Source organism: Propithecus coquereli, unplaced genomic scaffold (assembly GCF_000956105.1).
Source record: "Propithecus coquereli isolate 6110/MARCELLA unplaced genomic scaffold, Pcoq_1.0 Scaffold862, whole genome shotgun sequence".
Taxonomy (NCBI): domain Eukaryota; kingdom Metazoa; phylum Chordata; class Mammalia; order Primates; family Indriidae; genus Propithecus; species Propithecus coquereli.
In genome coordinates this window covers 362,383-380,585 of record NW_012154863.1, presented here as the reverse complement: position 1 = coordinate 380,585, position 18,203 = coordinate 362,383, and the positions used below count along the sequence as shown (strand labels likewise).

The following is an 18,203-nucleotide window of genomic DNA, read 5'->3' as shown; positions in this document are numbered from 1 at the left end:
TGATCAACACATAAGTGCACATAAAAGAATAACATCTATTGGATGTCAGGCAGGTGGGAGGGGGGAGGGGGAGGAGGGGACGGGTATATGCAAACACAAAGAGTGCAATGTGCACCATCCGGGGGATGGACATGCTTGAAGCTCAGACTTGGGGGGGAGGGGGGACAAGGGCAACATACGTAACCTAAACATCAGTAACCCCATAATATGCTGAAATAAAAAAGAAATAAGCCTTTGTTTGTATAAGCCTTTGAGCATAAACCTAGCCTGTCCTTATTGTACAGAAAAGTATAGCCATTTGTCTTGTGCCGGGAGTTAAAGACTCTCCCAGCAAAACAGGCCCCAAGGCTGGATCGTCGCAAGGGATATGGAAATAATAGGAAATAAAGAAATAATATAGACGGAGAAATGATTGAGACGGAGACAAAGTGCAGTTTAAATGATGGGGGAGTTAGGGATCCTCCAGCATTCCCGTGAGCTGTGAGATCCTGACTAAAATCCCACATCAGTATTTATTGTTACCGCAAATAGTTGTCTTTTGTTAAAAAATTGTGTGTACAGCTAATTTTTTGAGGTTTCCAGGGGAACCTTACCTAATTCCATCTACAATAATAGACAGTTACAAAATTTTTCTAAGATAAGCATGTTAAGCCCTAAGTTAGAAACAGACCTAGCTGAGCATATAAATTAAAGATAAAATGTATAAAATGAGAACACTGAGTCTGTGTACTACTCTAATCTACTTCTTCTAAACACAGAGACATGTAGTGAAGCAGGAATAGCCTTGAAGTCTAGGATAGTTCCAGCCACACGTTATCTGCTGGGCAGGCATGTTAATCAGCGTCTCCGCCAAGTACCCAAACCGAGCTTCTGCCTTGCAAAAAAGCTCAAGACGATGGCCAGCAGCAGAGAAGAAATGTTGCTTTGCAAACGTCCTCTGACAGTGCCCCCCTTGTTGGAAGCCGCTTCTATTCTGTGAACTAACATGTCCACAGATTCCTTCAAGGCAAAGCCCTGCAAAACTCCTGAAACTTTTCATGTCTCTAAGCCTATTTCCCAACAGTCTTGTCGGTATTGGGTATGTCTCCATTAAAGATGAAATCAAGTCCTACTTTCTATCTGTTTCATTACATAGTTTTACTAGGATTTAGTAACCTCTGAGTCAGCAGATTAGTGTTGCAGAGAATCGTATGTGTTCTCTAGTACTCTAGGCTGACTTTCAGTGGCCACCTGAGATGTCCTCTGCCTGGAAGGCCAAGAACAGCTTTGGGTTGGTCCGAGTGCAGTGGTGTTCACAACTAATTGATCGCAACCAGTTACAGATTCCTTTGTTCCTTCTCCACTCCCACTGCTTCACTTGACCAGCCTTAAAAAAAAAATCTAAATTTAAATTTAAAAAAATTAAAAATTAGAACAGCTTTGGAGGGGAGTTCTGTTGGATCACCACTAACAGGTGCTGAAAAGTCTCTGTGTGACCTTTTGATTTGGGGTCCTGAGTCACACTGACAGGTGGTGGAGGAGCCACGTTTACAGGCCATATCCCCTTGCAAGGCAACATGACTTCCCCTGCACCTTTCTCCTTATACACACCCCCTCCTATACTGGAGTAGATGTTCTGAAACATGGCTATTTTCATTTTTTTAAATTTGTAATTCTTAAGAAAATTAAATAATTTCTAGTTAAGATGTGACTATTGCTCTAGCAGTCAAACTAAGATGAATAAACTATAAAATCAGTTTTTCTGAACTTACCAGAGAGCTGAGGATACAACTAAGCAGAGGATACAACTCCAAAAAGTGATGAGCCCTTCATAGAAAAGAAGAAACAATGGATTTTCTCATCCCTGGGGAAAAGCAGGAGGAGGAAGAATCTTCTATAGATGGGGGAAGAAGAAGCTAGCTAAACTTTTAATTAACATATGGGCTGGCATGACAGATTAGAATTCTAAAAAGCCTCAGCTCCAGAGCATATCATTCATCAATTCTTTCCTACAAATCTTTACAGAGTGTCTAGGGGTAGACATCAAAGCTGGGGCATGGAAAGAGAGCTGAGAGAAATTAACCCAAGGTATTCCAGACCCTGAGCTGCCAAGGGTTGGGGTAGGACAGAAAAACTGAGAGAAACCCCTCTAGACCTCCTGGTAGGGGAGAAATCAAGGTGCAGAAAGTTGGTATGGAACTGGAGGGCAAAGTGAACTTTCCAGCAACCGAAAAAGCTAGGAGCTGGTCTGTAACACAGAGAGAGAGCTCCTGTGTATGGTCTGAAAAACTGGCAGCTGAGCTGTAAAGCTCCAAGAAATCCTGCTATTATGCAGTTCTCCAACTCCAGACCCCATAGAAGGGAAATTTCTAATTGTACTCACAAAACATTTCAAACCAGTAGTGAACTGAATCAAACTAAAGTTGTACATTATTATATATTTTTTTGACATAAAGTGCTCCTTTATTTGTGGCTTAGAAGCATAGTATAGTTTAAATAAGAGGCTTTCAATTTTGTATTCTAGTATTTTATTTTTGTTGTTGCTGTTTTTTGGTTCTTTTTATTTTGGGGGGGTTTTGGATAATTGCATTAGTATATTATTAATGCTAAAAATTAATTTTAAAAAACCTTATAAACAGTGAAAAGATAATTTAGTAAAAGCTATAAACAAATCCTTATAAACAAGAGAGGTGTCCCATCTTTTTAGGCCAAACCCATGTATGTCTTCTACATATTGACCTGTCTCCATGAATATATAATAAAAAACGAAACTGTAACTTGGCTACTATGGGCACATTTTACCAGAACCTCTTGAAACAATCTTAATTAGTTTGATCACAGGGTAAGATTTTTACAAACCACCTATAACCTTTTATAATTGTTTTACCATTTTCTTTTTTTTTTAACTTTCTATATAGTTTTATCTATTATTCTTTTTTTTTTTAATTAAAAAAAAATTCTTAAAACCTCTAAACTAGGCAAAATTATTTTCTGTTTAACAAGAGCCATATTCCTATATTTTCTCATAATCTTTTTTACCACAAAAAAATCATATCTTCTACTTTTTAATACATTTTGTATATAGAATTTTTTATCTCTAGTAGTTTTAATAACGTATAATAATTACAATGTTGGTTGGGCACGGTGGCTGACACCTGTAATCCTAGCACTTTGGGAGGCCGAGGCAGGAGGATCACTTGAGGTCAAGAGTTCAAGACCAGCCTGAGCAAGAGCAAGAACCCATCTCTACAAAAAAATAGAAAAATTAGCTGGGCTCAGGGGGGCATGCTTGTAGTCCTAGCTACTTGGGAGGCTGAGGCAGCAGGATTGTTTGAGCCCAGGAATGTGAGGTTGCACTGCACTCTAGACTGGGCAACAGAGCAAGACCCTGTCTCCGAAAAATAATAATAATAGTGATTACAATGTTAACTCTTAGTAACTCTTATTTTTAGTGAAAAATCTAGAAAGTCATTTTGAACTGTTATCAATCCCCAATTGTTCTATTAACAGATTTAAATATATTTAGCTTTTTATGCCATATAAAAATAAGATGTCAAGATATATAAACTTAAACTTATATTTAATAATTATTTTAGTATTTTAATTTACCTAGAAATGACTCAGACATTTTATGATGATCTGTTATTTAATTTAGCATAACATGACTTAAAGAATTTAAATTACTGAAAAGAATTTTGGAACTGTGACACAGGTACCTTCCCTAAGGCCTTTCTCAGTCATCTTGGGCCCAAGTAGCCACATGACACCCAAGATGGCTATGAAGGACAAGGCCAGTCTGGGTCTTGAGTTTACACATCAAGTGTAGAGCTCAGGACTGAGAACAAAACCGTGGAGGTAATATCTAACCCTTCCCAGTATAACTAGGAGGAACAGCTGAGCCAGGGAGAATTCTGTATGTCCCCAGGCCTTACCATGACCATTTGTTTAGAGCCTAGAATCTAAAGGTGCCAAGACAGAAGCTCACAGGCCTGTCAAACAATTATCAAAAATACCACAGAAGTAACAGTTTTATGACATTAAAACATCCTGCATTGGCCAGGTGTGGGTACAGTGGTTCATGCCTATAATCCTAGCACTTTGGATGGCCAAGGTGGGAGGATCGTTTGAGGCCAGGAGTTCAAGACCAGCCTGATCAATGTAGTGAGACTCAGGCTCTTCAAAAAAATTAAAAAAAAATAATTTAGCAGAAGTAACAGTTTTATGACATTAAAACATCCTGCATTGGCCAGGTGTAGGTGCAGTGGTTCATGCCTATAATCCTAGCTCTTTGGATGGCCAAGGTGGGAGGATCGTTTGAGGCCAGGAGTTCAAGACCAGCCTGATCAATGTAGTGAGACTCAGGCTCTTCAAAAAAATTAAAAAAAAATAATTTAGCAGAAATTGCTTAAAACCTGCCTGTTCAGTAGTCAGACAGAATGACTAAATTAAATTTTAAAGATGTTTTTATTTTATTAATAATTTTTAAACTATCTTTACTGACTAATGATTACTAAAGTCATATGACCTTGAAAAGCATTTGAGCTTCCTTAATTTATGAGTACTCATATTTTTAAGTTAATTTGGTATCAAGCATAGACAATATATAAACATATGTGTAGATGTACACATTTATGTAAACACAATATATAACATTCACATGTACACACAAAGACTTTATGGTTTTCATTCCATAAGACAAGTAAAATTCAGTAGTTTACAAGAACAGTTAAATTTATTCTGTGGCTTTTGAATGGAAAGGTTAAAGTTTATGTGGAGAAGCCCTTATTGAACTTTAGAGAAAACAGCAAGTTTACATCTCAAAGGAGAGGGGGAGAGAGAGAGAGAATCTAAGCCTTTTATTTGAAGGGGCTTGGGTTTGTTAGAGGAAGATTTTTAATGGTTGTTAAAGTAACACAAAATCTTAGGGATTTACCGTAGGATTTTATAAGGTGTGAACTAAAATAAAATCTTAAGCCCCCCTTAGCAGACTGAATGGACCCTCTCTTGGTCAAGAGGACCCCAGAAAAACCTTAAAGCTGAGCTGCTGGCCATGAGGAGAAGGGAGGTCAGACACACCTAGTTATGCCCCCTCCCTTTTGAAGTTACTCTTTGTAACAATAAGACATTAAATCTTTAACAGGACCTAAGGCCATGCAAGATGAAGCTTAAACCATGCCTGCAGGTCATCAATCTGCTTAACAGACCACTTGAGTCTCATACATGTCTGATGACTTATCTCTAATTAGCAGATATACTTATCTTAATTTAAAACATTCCAAGCCTCTAGACAAAGCTTCCTTTCTTTGACCAATTACAAATCAAAGAATCTTTAAATTGACCTATAACCTGTAATCCTTCTCCCCTTTGAAATGTCCCACCTTTTCAGGTCAAACCAATGTACACCCTCCGAGTATTGACTTAGGGTCTTACATGTAATTCTTGTCTCCATCAATGTATAAAACCAAACTGTAACCTGGCTACTGTGGGCATGTTTTCTCAGAGCCTCTTGAAAACATGTGCTCTTCTGGGTCATTGGTCACACACATTCAACTCAGAATAAACTTCTTCAAATTATTTTATGAAGTTTGGGGTTTTTTTCCATTAACAAAGTAGACATACAGTAAGTTTAGAGGAAATTCAGAAATCCCTCCAAAATCAGTCGCTAAATATCAGAATGTCACACCTTGGAGACCAATCTAGCTAGGGAGGTGACCTTGCTAGACATTTTAATTCCAACTGGACTACCAAGCTCAGGGCAGAGCCCACACAGAATCTCAGGTCCCCAAAAGAGAGAGATGCTGTGGGACCAACCCATGCAAGGCCTTTACAGTGCATTTCGTTAACAAAGATGTTTCTCTAAGTGTTTAAACCGCACCCTTTCTTATTAATGCACAAAGAAACAAGAAGCTCTCTGTAGTATAGTCAGCTGCTTCTAACATTTTCATTCTTGCCTAGCCATTATACACACCAAAGTTAAATTCTTCTTACAATACAGAGTAATACTGACATCCCCCAAAGCCAAAGAAATCAGGTAACCCAATGCAAAAGAGAACAGAATTTTAGATCTGGGAGGAATCTCTCTACTTAAAATTCTTGGAGTTCCATGAAGAAAAACAGAAGTTTCTCTCAAAAAAATGAGTCTGTGGCACCTTTTTTGTTTTCCTTAAGGGATCCCAGGCTGTCTTAAAGGTAGCTTTTAAGTTAAGTTTAACCAAATTATGACTTAATCAAGGACATATGAGGTGTCTCTGAAGAGGTGGAAAGCAGGTTTTTTTTACAAGATCCAGAACTGCCCCACAGACAGCTCTAAGAAAGGAAAATTTTGCTAGCCCAAATTGGGTACAACCCACATTTTTGTCTAGCCATATTTTTTTAGGGTCTCATCTTCTCAGCTACCTACACATAAAGGCCCAAAAGCCTCATGTGCCCCTCACAGACAGAAAAAGACAGGAAGTCAAAGGCTATCTAAGGAAGAGAAAAGAATTGATAATAAATGAGTGCCTCAAAAAGTCAAAAGCCATATAAATATCAAATCAAAGGGGACCTGTTCCCTGACCAGGAATTGAATTCACCACAACAGCAAAAGTACAGCTTCTTAACCATTAGGCCACAAGGTGGACTGGCCTTAGCCATTACTCCCACAGGAGCAGTTACTCTGCAGGGACAACACATACAAAAGATTTTGTCTTCATTTTAGGTCAGATTCCTGCTCTTTCATTTTATCAAGAGACATTTTAAGGCTAGCCATGACATTATTGTGTGTCTGTTTTAATTTGATCTTCCTATAAGTACAAATAAGGAAATTATTTAGAATAAGAGATCTCTAAAACATATTTTTTAAACTTAGCAGTCTAATATAAAGGATCCATCTTAATATCATCTGATCATTGACAAATAGAATTTTTAATGGTATATTTAATTCTAATGGCACAGAGAGAAAGCTGAAGGTGGTCTTGTTATGTAAATGAAACCTCACATATAGCAGCTCTCAGAGAATGTCTCTTTTTAGACCTGTAAAAGTGTCAGACTCTTAATCTTTGTTCGAAGGGCCACTTTTACGTATGTCAAAGAAATATATTTTGTGGGTAAAATATTTTGATTTCTTTTAACAGTTGGTGTCAATAGAGGCGCAGCTTGACTTACTGCAGCTGCAAAGGTTTTAGATGATTTTAGAGGCCTTGTTTCTTTCCCATAATTTAGAGCTTTCTGTCAGGTTTGACCAAGAATTGGTCAAATCTCATGTAAGACAGACCAAAACCAAAAAACCAGAAAAAGCGATCACACAATTGAGATATTGTTCTCCTGTGTATAAGGAGAAGGTATAGCCAGCTGACAATAGGCCTTCAGCTATCAGATTTTAAAATGAAACCCCAAACTAGCTCCTTACCTGGAGTTGGGGCCCAAGCTGAAGACTGCTTTCTGTAGTCAGGAAAGCAGGAAACTGGTCTGCCTCTTCCTTATCAGAAGCAAGCAAAATGCTTTTAGGGGAGTTTCTTAGCAAAATAAACCTTGGATCTCAAACCCAACATTTTGGGAGATCGGGGAACCTCAGGAGAGAGCAGCTGTTTAGCCTTGGCGACCCTCACAATCAGTCAGAGTAAAACTCTAGCTAAGACCTTAGCTCCAGTAGGACTAAGGAGCCCTACCCCCAGCAGTCCCTTGTGGTCACTTTTATGACAGCCTAAAGTAAGTGACTAAGGCAGAGAGCTCAGTCAGCAGCGGTTTATTAAGTCAAAGTTTGAGGACATGCCCAGGAAAAACCCAAGCCACAGAAGCATCTGTGACTTTTTTCTGGAGGGGGATTTGGGAACTTCAGTATTTAAGGGGAGGGGGCATATAGAAAGAAAAAGGAGGAGGGAGGTGGGCAGTGAGGCAAATGCTTACATTCTTGTGAGGCCCAGGAAATCCTTTACATAAGGTAAGGTGAATGTTTGAAGAAAAAGGGACTAAAGGAAGAATCAGTTGCTCCAGCAAGGAATTTCCTCATGAATGGTCTGTGTGGGCAGTCCTTGTAGATGCCTGAGGCCTCTTACCTTCTGAGGGACCTGGCTGATGGGTACTGTTGGTAACAGCTGTTCCTGTGGAAGGGGGTGTTGCAGGACTCAGCCTCCAGGGTTGCCCTTTCCTTTTGCATAAGGAGTTGGGGGCATGGTCCCGAGATTTTAATTTCTTTTGCACTCTTCTAGGATACAATTTATGGTACTGATTTCAAGCTATATGCATTGTTAAACATTCAATGATCACACATTATTTTTTCCTAGACCCTGTGTACTGCTTCCCTAAGAAAGCTCCATCCTAATGATTAATTGTAGCAAAGGACTCCTCTTATGGTTAGTTCTGCTTCGGAGGTGGTTTTTTGTGTTTTGTTATTCAGTAATTTTCTCCTAAATGGTATTGCTTAATCTTTCAGATCCTTCTGTTAAAAAGTTTATCAGATCCCTGGCATATTTAATCCCTTCCAATATTCCTATAATCATTGGCAATTTAAATAATGTAGTCATTTGTGAGCACTCAAAGCCTCCCAATATTTCACATTCTCCAGAGCAGCGCAGTAGTGACATGCACAAGTTCATAAGCAAAGCAGAAAGCCAACTCTCACTAACAAACAGAATCACCACTTTCAGTGGGGCGTTGGTTAATTATTTCTCCATTATCCAGAGGCAGTGTCTTTGCATGCTCACTGACCCTGGCCGTTTTCTTATTTCCACATTGAGGTTTTCAAGATGAGTGTGCCTCACAGAGGGGCCGCAGCAGGGAAGGGATAGATGTTGGCCACAAGCCTCTGGGGAACTCTGGTCAGCTGCAGCCAAGCTCAAGAGTTTGAGAGACACACAAAGAATCACGGTGCATGCTTTACAATGAGAAAATGAGAAGATATTTGTGACAATGAAACTACCTTAAAAGTATTCTTAAACTTTATTGAACGCCAATACATGTGATGCAATGCATACTTTATCTTGGAGCTATAATAGAGATTTAGAGGAAAAATTCACCGAATTTACATTTTTGTTCTGACTACCTTGTGAATATACTCCCTTTTATGCCCAGGAGATTCTCTCCCTTTTTCTTATCTGCTTTCTATCCCTCTACCTATGAAAATAACTAGTATTTATTGAGTACTTACTATACCTCTAGGTTGTTTTAAGCAGATCTCATTTAATACCAACAAAAATTTAAGAGGCTGTTCTTTTCCCATCTTATAGATAAGGAAACCGAGGTCTCCGGCACTGAAGAAACTTGTCTGAGACAAGCGACTGCCCTCCCTGTCCAGGCAGTTTGATTCTGGAGCCCCTCGCTGGCCCGGCTACAGCTCCCACCCCAGCCCCTCCCCAGCCGCGATGTGCGGAACTCTCAAAGGCTTAGAGTCCCTCTCCTGCTCTCCTTTTTCTTGTAGATTTATACCTTTAATTTCTGTGTCTATTTTAGGGGGACCTCAGGAGGGAGCAGAGATAGACGTGCCACCTTTAACTGGATGCCCACCCAGGGCTTTCAGCAAGGACGTTTTTAAATTGCAGGCAGCTGCCGAGCAGAGAATGAGCCATAGGGCTAGACCCCAGCGACCCTGGGAGATGGAACTGACCAGATTTGGGGATGGACTGGCCCTAGGCACATGGGAGGGCGACGGAAGACCCACGGTAGGTGGACGGCGGCCAGAAGCCAGAGTCCAGCGGCGATGGCCTTACCGCCCAGTGTGAGGGCCCCGGTGGGGGCTGGGCGCGGCCCTGGCTGGACCAGACCGTGGGCTCCGGAGCCCAGAGCCCTGTCACGCCCCACGCCATGGTCCCCCAGCGCGGGCGCAAGGGACCCACGGCGCCCTGTCCACCGTCCGCCCAGCTCTTCTCTGCAAGGGCAGCGAGAGGCCTGTGTGGCTTAGTTACATCTCCCTCCGGAGAGTTTTAATTATTCGTTAAAGACTGTGGGACTGTGCTTGCTGCGGGAGGTTTGCGTAAAAAGCTCAAGAACTGGTCTTCATTTCTGCTTTCCTACAAGATAAAAGTAATCAGCTCTCACATGTGTCGTTGCCTGTGGGTAAATGGGGCAGCCGGGGGAGAGCAGTCTGGCAGTGGTCGGCCCCTCAAACTGGGTGGCAGGGCCATCCCGGCTGGACTCTGGCTTCTGGCCGCAGCTCAGAAAGTGAAGCACAGTTACCGGATGACCCAGCAATTCCACTCCTGGCATATGCCCAAGAGAAATAAAAACATACGTTCACACAAATACTTGTACATAAATGTTCAGAGTGGCATTATTTGTAATACCTGAAAGGCGGAAACAGCCCAAATGTCCCTCAGGTAGACACGGATAGACACAATGTGGTCTATCTACAGAGTGGAATATTATCCTTCCATGTAAAGGAAGGAAGCGTTGACACAGACTACAACGTGGATGAGCCCTGAAAACATGCTCAGTGAAAGAAGGCTGTCACAGAAGACTCCGTGTCATATGATTCCATTTGTTTGAAATGTACAGAATAGGCAAATCCATAGAGATGGAAAGTAGATTAGTGGTTGCCAAGGGCTGAGAGAGGAGGGACTAGGGAGTGATTGACAAGAAGTATGACGTTTCCTTTTGTAGTGAAGGAAATGTTCTGGAATTAGATAGTAAAGATGGTTGACAGAGCACGTGTGAATATACTAAAAACCACTGAATTGTACACTTTAAAAGGGGGAATTATATGGAATGTGAATTATATCTCAATAATTTTAAAAGATAAAAGTAATCAGTTACTCCTTCCAGCAATTTTCTAAAGTTAAAATGAATGGAACTATGGATATAGAATTTCAGCTTGGGATGATGAAAAGCTTAAAATTAAATAGTGATGGTTATACAACATTGTGAGTGTGCTTAATGCCACTGTAACTGTACACTTAAGCATAGTTAAAATGGTAAATTTCATGTGCGTATTTTACAAAAACAAAACAACTAAACTACATTAAGGGAAATATAATTGAGTCATGGACAAGCCATTTTAAATGAGAGTTTTAGTTATTTGCTGTAGGAAAACGCTTTAGGAAATACACATCTTCCTTTTTTCATGTAGATGGCCAACGGCTCTTCTGTAAATCCATGCTATGTGTGTGGTGAACAGAGCAAGGGCCTGGTGGACATCCTGGCTTTGCAGCCCTGCTCCGGCCATTGCCTGTGCGTGGGCCACCCCTTCACCTCTTGCCACTACATGTTCTCTGCAGATTAAAGTAGTTCTCTAGCTGCTTTGTGGGCCTGCTCAGTGGAGAGCACTGCCTCAGGCCTGGCTGTCAGACCAGCGTGGATGTCCCCAGGAAGTCTCGTTTTGTCCCAAGGCCAGTGCTTCTCTGTTCCCAGGGACTCAATATCCTTCATCAATTTTGTCAGACTCCCCCTCTGTTCCACTGTCCCTACAAGAACCTGTTCTGTCCATTGTTGTTGTTTCTCAATAGTGTCAGAGTTTTCATTTTTGCCAATGTGCTATGTGTGAAAAGTGATGTCTTGTGACCTTTATTTGCATTTTATAGGATTAATAAGGTTCTATTAATTAGCTATTCCGATTTCCACTTCTAGAAATTACCTGTTTGTATTCTCTGCTCAGTTTTCTATCACATTATTTTTTCTTAATGACTCGTAGAGATTCTTTATATAGTCTGGATGTTACCTTATTTCCCTTTTATATGCCCAGTGTATACTTTCTCTCTTATTTTTATTTATTTATTTATTTTTTGAGACAGAGTCTCACTCTGTTGCCCAGGCTAGAATATAGTGGCATCATCATAGCTCACTGCAACCTCAAACTCCTGGGCTCAAGCAATCCTCCTGCCTCAGCCTCCCAAGTAGCTGGGACTATAGGTGCACACCACCATGCCTGGATAATTTTTCTTTTCTTTTTTTTTCTGTAGAGACAGGGTCTCATTCTTGCTCAGGCTGGTCTCAACTCCTGAGCTCAAGCAATCCTCCTGCCTCAGCCTCCCATAGTGCTAGGATTACAGGTGTGAGCCACTGAGCCCAGCCTATCTTAATTTTTTTATGATGCCTTTCATCAGATAGGATTTTAAAATTGTGGTGCAGACTACTTCATCATTCATTTTCTATTATGGTTGGTTTGTATTGCTCATGTTTCTTTTCAACACCCTCCTATTTGTGGAAACATATGTTCTCCTTATTTTTCTTTAACCTTATTTAAGTTTTGATTTTTTTTTTCATGTTTAGGCTTTCAATCTATCGGTACTCCCTTTTTGCTATTTGCGTGATGACAAAGATCTTATTTGGTTTTTTTCAACCTGGTAGCCAGTTGTCCCAGGTCAATGCATGGGAATGTGTCCACCATGTCCACTGGTTACCTCCATAACACATAGCATCCGTGAGCCACAGAGCAGGCTCTGCACTTTCTATTCTGTTCTATATGTGTATATATAGATATACAGTTTTTTTTTTTTTTTTTTTGAGACAGGGTCTCGCTCTGTCACCTAGGCTAGAGTGCAGTGGTGCGATTATAGCTCACTGCAACCTCTAACTCCTGGGCTCAAGTGATCCCCCTGCCTCAGCCTCCCAAAGTGCTAGCATTATAGCCATGAGCCATATATATTTTTTATCCTCATCTTTTCATGTTTTCTTTTTCATTAATGTGCCTCTAATTTTTTTTTTTTTTTTAGAGACAGGATCTCACTATGTTGCCCAGGTTGGTCTTGAACTCCTGGCCTCAGGTGGTCCTCCTGCCTCAGCCTCCCAAATTGCTGGGTTTATAGGAGTGAGCCACCGACTTCCTTGTTATTAATGCCTTCCATTAATATGGTACATTTGTCACAATTATTATCAACTAAAGTCCATATATTATTTGGATTTCCTCAGTTGTTCCCTAACATCCACTTTTTATTCCCAGATCCCCTCCGAGATACCACACTGCATTTAGTCATCACATCTCCTTAGGCTCCTTTTGGTTGTGCGACTTGCTCAGACTAGCTTTGTTTTTGATGAGCTTGACAGTTTTGAGGAGTACTGCTCAGGTATTTTGTAGAATGTCCATCAAGTGGTATTTTTCTGATGTTTTTCTCATGATTAGACTGGGGTTTGGGGTTTGGGATAGGAAGAGCACAGAGATGGGTGCCATCCTCATAACATCCTGTCAAGGGTACACACTGTCACCAGGACATGTCACTGCAGGTGCTGGCCTTGCTCACCTGGCTGGGGTGGTGTCTGCAGGTTTCTCCACCATGAATTTTCTCTTTTATACCCCATTTCCATACTGTCCTCTTTGAGAACAAGTTACTAAGCACAGCCCATAGTTAAGGAGTGGGGAGTTATGTTCCATCTTCTTAAGTGCAGAGTATCTATATAAATTATTTAGAATTCTTCTGCACGGAAGGTCTGTGTTCTCCCCCATTTTTATTTTTTTTCAATCATTTATTGTACCAGCATGGATTGATGAATATTTATTTTTACTTTGTGTTATAATCCAATATTACTTTATTTTATTGCTCAAATTGTTCCAGCTTTGGCTATTTGGGACCTCTTTCAGTTGTCTCCTGTGTCCCTTTGACTTAACCTCTTCAGTATGTGTGTGTGTGTGTGTGTGTGTGTGTGTGTGTGTGTGTGTGTGTGTGCGCATTCATCTCTTCCTTCCTTACTGGCACTAAAAGGCGCTCCAGGCTCACCTTGTATATTTCCTGCCCCAGTTCTAGAATCAGCCATTTCTCCAAGAAGCCAAGTTCCTTTTACTGGAAAGTGACATTATATGGAAGGCAAAACCTGGGTTCTGAGTGTGCTCACTGCTATTGTGGGGAGTCACTTCTTGTAGACGCTCTCAACTGACAGACCAAGGAGATGTGTTTGTAAACTATACACATGCCTTTAAATATTTCTGTATGTAACCATGTGTATCTGTGAAGCCTAATGTGGGTGCATACTGGTGTCTCCAGTTCTAACCCTTGCTCATCCACCTGGCATCAGTCCCAACTTACCAAGACCTCTTTGACACATTTTCATGTGATTAAACATGAAAATATTTTATAAAAATATTCTATAAAAATAGTTTAACTAACTATATAGTCTTGCACTGAAAGGATATATGCTAATTTAAACAATTTCCCAAATACTCCCTTAATGAATATTCCCCAAACCGAATCTGATTATTTCCTTAGGATAAATTCCTAGAAAAGGGATTTCTGAGTTAAAAGAATGTATACGCATTGTAAGGATTTTGATGCATGCTCCCCAAACTCCTTCCAGAAAGTTTATAATAATTTATTCTTATATCAGAAGTATATCAGAATGTATATCGGGCTGGGTGCAGCGGCTCACACCTATAATACTAGCACTTTGGGAGGCAGGAGGATCACTTGAGGCCAGAATTTTGAGGCTAACCTAGGCAATAGTGAGACCCTGTCTCTACAAAAAATAAAAAAAATAGCTGGGCATGGTGGCGCATGCCTGTAGTCCCAGGAGGCTAAAGCAGGAGGATCACTTGAGCCCAGGAGTTTGAGGCTCCAGTGAGCTATGATGATACCACTGCACTCCAACCTGGGTAACAGAGTGAGACCCTGTCTCAAAAAAAAAAAAAGAATGTATGTCATAAACTTTACCCTAAACTCAAGCAACAGCTCATATTTCAAGTTTGTTTAATGTTTGCCAATTTAATAAATAAAAAATCTCTTAATGTACATATTTGTATTTGCTTAATTATTAGTAGAAACTTAACTTTTTATTTATTCATTGATCATTTATTTCTCTTCTGCCAATTGCCTGTTCATATCATTTGCCCATTTTTGTCAGAACATTTTTTTCCTTATTACTTTTCAGTATCTCCTTCTATAATAAATTTATTAACCTTTCAGAAATTATGATGCAAATATTGGCCTTTAATTATGTTAACTTTTTAATGTTCAAACATTTTATATTTATATCATCAAATCTATTAGTTCTCTTATTGCTTCTGTCTTTACTATTGTCTATTTTTTCCCCATCTTCATCCTGCAGTATTTATTTATTTATTTTAATTTATATATATTTTTTTTTCTTTTTTTTGAGACAGAGTCTCACTCTGTTGCCCGGGCTAGAGTGCCATGGCGTCATCCTAGCTCACAGCAACCTCAAACTCCTGGGATCATGCAATCCTCCTGCCTCAGCCTCCCAAGTGGCTGGGACTACAGGCATGCGCCATGATGCCCGGCTAATTTTTTCTGTATATATTTTTAGTTGTCCAGATAATTTCTTTCTATTTTTAGTAGAGACAGGGTCTCGCTCTTGTTCAGGCTGGTCTCAAACTCCTGACCTTGAGCGATCCACCTGCCTCGGCCTCCCAGAGTGCTAGGATTACAGGCGTGAGCCACTGCGCCTGGCCTATATCTTTTTTTAATTTGTAAAAATTTATAGGTTACAAGTGAAATTTTGTTACATGTGTATAATGTGTAGGATCAAGTCAGGATATTTAGAGTGTCCATCACCCCAATACAATACATTTTTGTTTAACTATAGTCACCCTACTCTGCAATCAAACATTTAATTTATTCTTTCTATATAACTGTATGTTTGTACCCTTTAACCTATTTCTCTTCTTCCTCCCTCCTCCCACCACATTCCTAGTCTCTTGCGTCTATCTTTCCACTCTGTACCTCCCTGTGATCAAATTTTTTAGCTCCCACATATAAGTGAAAACATGATAGTTCTCTTTTTGTGCCTGGCTTATTTCACTTAAGATAATGGCTTCCAGTTCCATCCATGTTGCTGCAAATGTCATGATTTCATTCTTTTTTATGGCTGAATAGTATTCCATTGTGTATATATGCTACATTTTCTTTATCCATTCATCTGTTGATGGACACTTAGGTTTATTCCATATTTTTTCTATTGTGAATAGTGCCGCAATAAACATTCGAGTGCAGATGTCCCTGTGATTTATTGATTTCTTTTCCTTTAGTTAGACAGCCAATAGTGGGGTTGCTGGATTGAATGGTAGTTCTAATTTTAGTTTCTTGAGAAATCTTGCCCTGCAGTATTTAATATCATCTTTAAAATACCCTTTCCGACCCCAAGATCATATAGTCATCTATATTTTTCTATGTTTTAGTAATTTAATTTGTTATTTTAAATGGTTAATCCATATGGAATTTACTTAGCTTATGGTGATAAGTAGGGCTTCCTTTTGTGAGCTCAGGTACAGAAGGTTCAATTAATCATACTCTGTAGTTCATGACACAGTATTGTCATTGGTCATGGAAAGGCCCCTTGATACGACTGTAAAGAAAACATTATTATATGTTGTAAAAATACCCTGGTGGAAAGAAAGGAGAGAAGGAAGGAAAGAGAAAGAAAGAATGAAAATTGTATAAAACTAAGAAATGTTTGGAAATGAACAATAATAAAAAACACTATATGTGAAACTTTGTGGGACACAGGAAAGCAGTACTTAGAGGGAAAGTTAGAACTTTAAATACATTTATCAGGAAATAAAAAATGTTAAAACAAATGAGATAAGTATTCAACTCAATAAGTTAGAAAAAGAACAGAACAAATCCAAATAAATAGGAAGAAAGGTAATTACTGGGGGAGGAAATCAAGAAAATCAAGGAAAAAATAGAAAAGATTAGTAAATAATTATTAATTTCTAAATGTATTGTACTATAGTTAATATGATAATCTATGTAATATAGCTCCTTTGAGTTTATTGGCTGTGGAATTATGTATGCATCTAACATCTTCAGCTTAGTCCTGGCTTTGGTTGGTTCTTCATTTTCTCTTTTTGTCTGTTTGCTTGCTTGCTTGACCTACAAGTTTCTCAGAGTAGTATGGTAGAATCTCCAATTATAGTTGTTGATCTGTTTCTTCCTGCAGTTCTGTAAGTTTTTTTCTTGAAATGTTTTCAGGTGTTTATATGTTTATAATGGATGTATCTTTTTGTTTGACTGTTTCTTTCAATAGCATATAATCTCCTTGTTTGTCTTTTATGACTTTTTCTTAGTCTAAATTAAATTTTAATCAATATTATGATTTCTTTTGAAGTATATTTGCCTCTTATATCTTTTCTTGTATTTTTATTTTTACTTTTCTGTCCTTTGGTACATAGTATTGAAAATTTTAAATATAATCTGTAAGTCCCTTTCTCTTAATTGGTGAATTAACTCACATACATTTATTATAATTACTGATATGTAAGCCTTTTCTGTCTTCTTCTGTTATATTTTCAAGGTACTGTTTTCTTCCCCCCAGCCCCAGGTTATATTTTACATTGGCTAGATCACGTTTTCTTCTGTTAGTTTAAGATTTTGCATCTAATTTTATGTAAGCAGTCTGGACATAACTTTCTTTCTTCCTTTTTTTTTTTTGAGACAGAGTCTCACTCTCTTGCCTGGGCTAGAATGCCATGGCGTCAGCCTAGCTCACAGCAACCTCAAAGTCCTGGGCTTAAGCAATCATCCTGCCTCAGCCTCCCAGGTAGCTGGGACTACAGGCACTCACCACTGTGCCTGGCTAGTTTTTTCTATTTTTAGTTGTTTGGCTAATTTCTTTCTATTTATAGTAGAGATGGGGTCTCGCTCTTGCTCAGGCTGATCTCAAACTCCTGAGCTCAAACAATCTGCCCGCCTCAGCCTCCCAGAGTGCACAGGCGTGAGCCACCACGTCCGGCCTGGATATAACTTTCTTTTAATTTTCTTGTCATGTTTTTAAGTTAGGAGATGTTCCTTCTTTTTCCATTCTCTGGAAGAGTTTTAAATAAGCGTAATCTTACTTCTTCCTTAAATGTTTAGAGGAAATCATCAGTGAGTCAGCTGGGCCTGGAATTTTCTTTGTGGGATTCCACTTATTTAATAGATATATGACTGCCCAGATTTTCTATTACTTCTTGTATTAGTTTTGGTTTATTATGTTTTACAGTGAATTTGTGCATTTAATCTACATTTCTAAATTTATTAGCATGAGTTGCTCATATTATTCAGTTTTTGTCATCTTAATGACTGTTCGGTCTGATCATACTCCCTTTTTATTCCTAGTATTGACAATTTGTGTCTACTCTTTCATTCTTATCCTTATTCAGCCTTGCTAGGGATTTATGGATTTTATTAATCTTTTCAAAGAACCAATTGTGTCATTGTTAAATCTCTTTATTATGTGTTTTCTATTATATTAACTTCTCCTCTCATCTTTATTTTTTCCTTCTTTCTACTTTCTTTAGATTTATTATGTTGTCCTTTCATTTTCCAACTATTTGTGATGGATATTTAGATCCTTGATTGTCAGCCTTTCTTTTTTTTTTTTTTTTTTTT

At 39.1% G+C, this 18,203-nt stretch overlaps 1 protein-coding gene across 1 annotated transcript in view; it reads left to right on the top strand.

Moving 5' to 3' along the window:
* Positions 1 to 18,203, top strand: part of POLN (polymerase (DNA directed) nu) — a 176,316-nt gene that overhangs the window by 119,888 nt on the left and 38,225 nt on the right. The window lies entirely within an intron of this gene.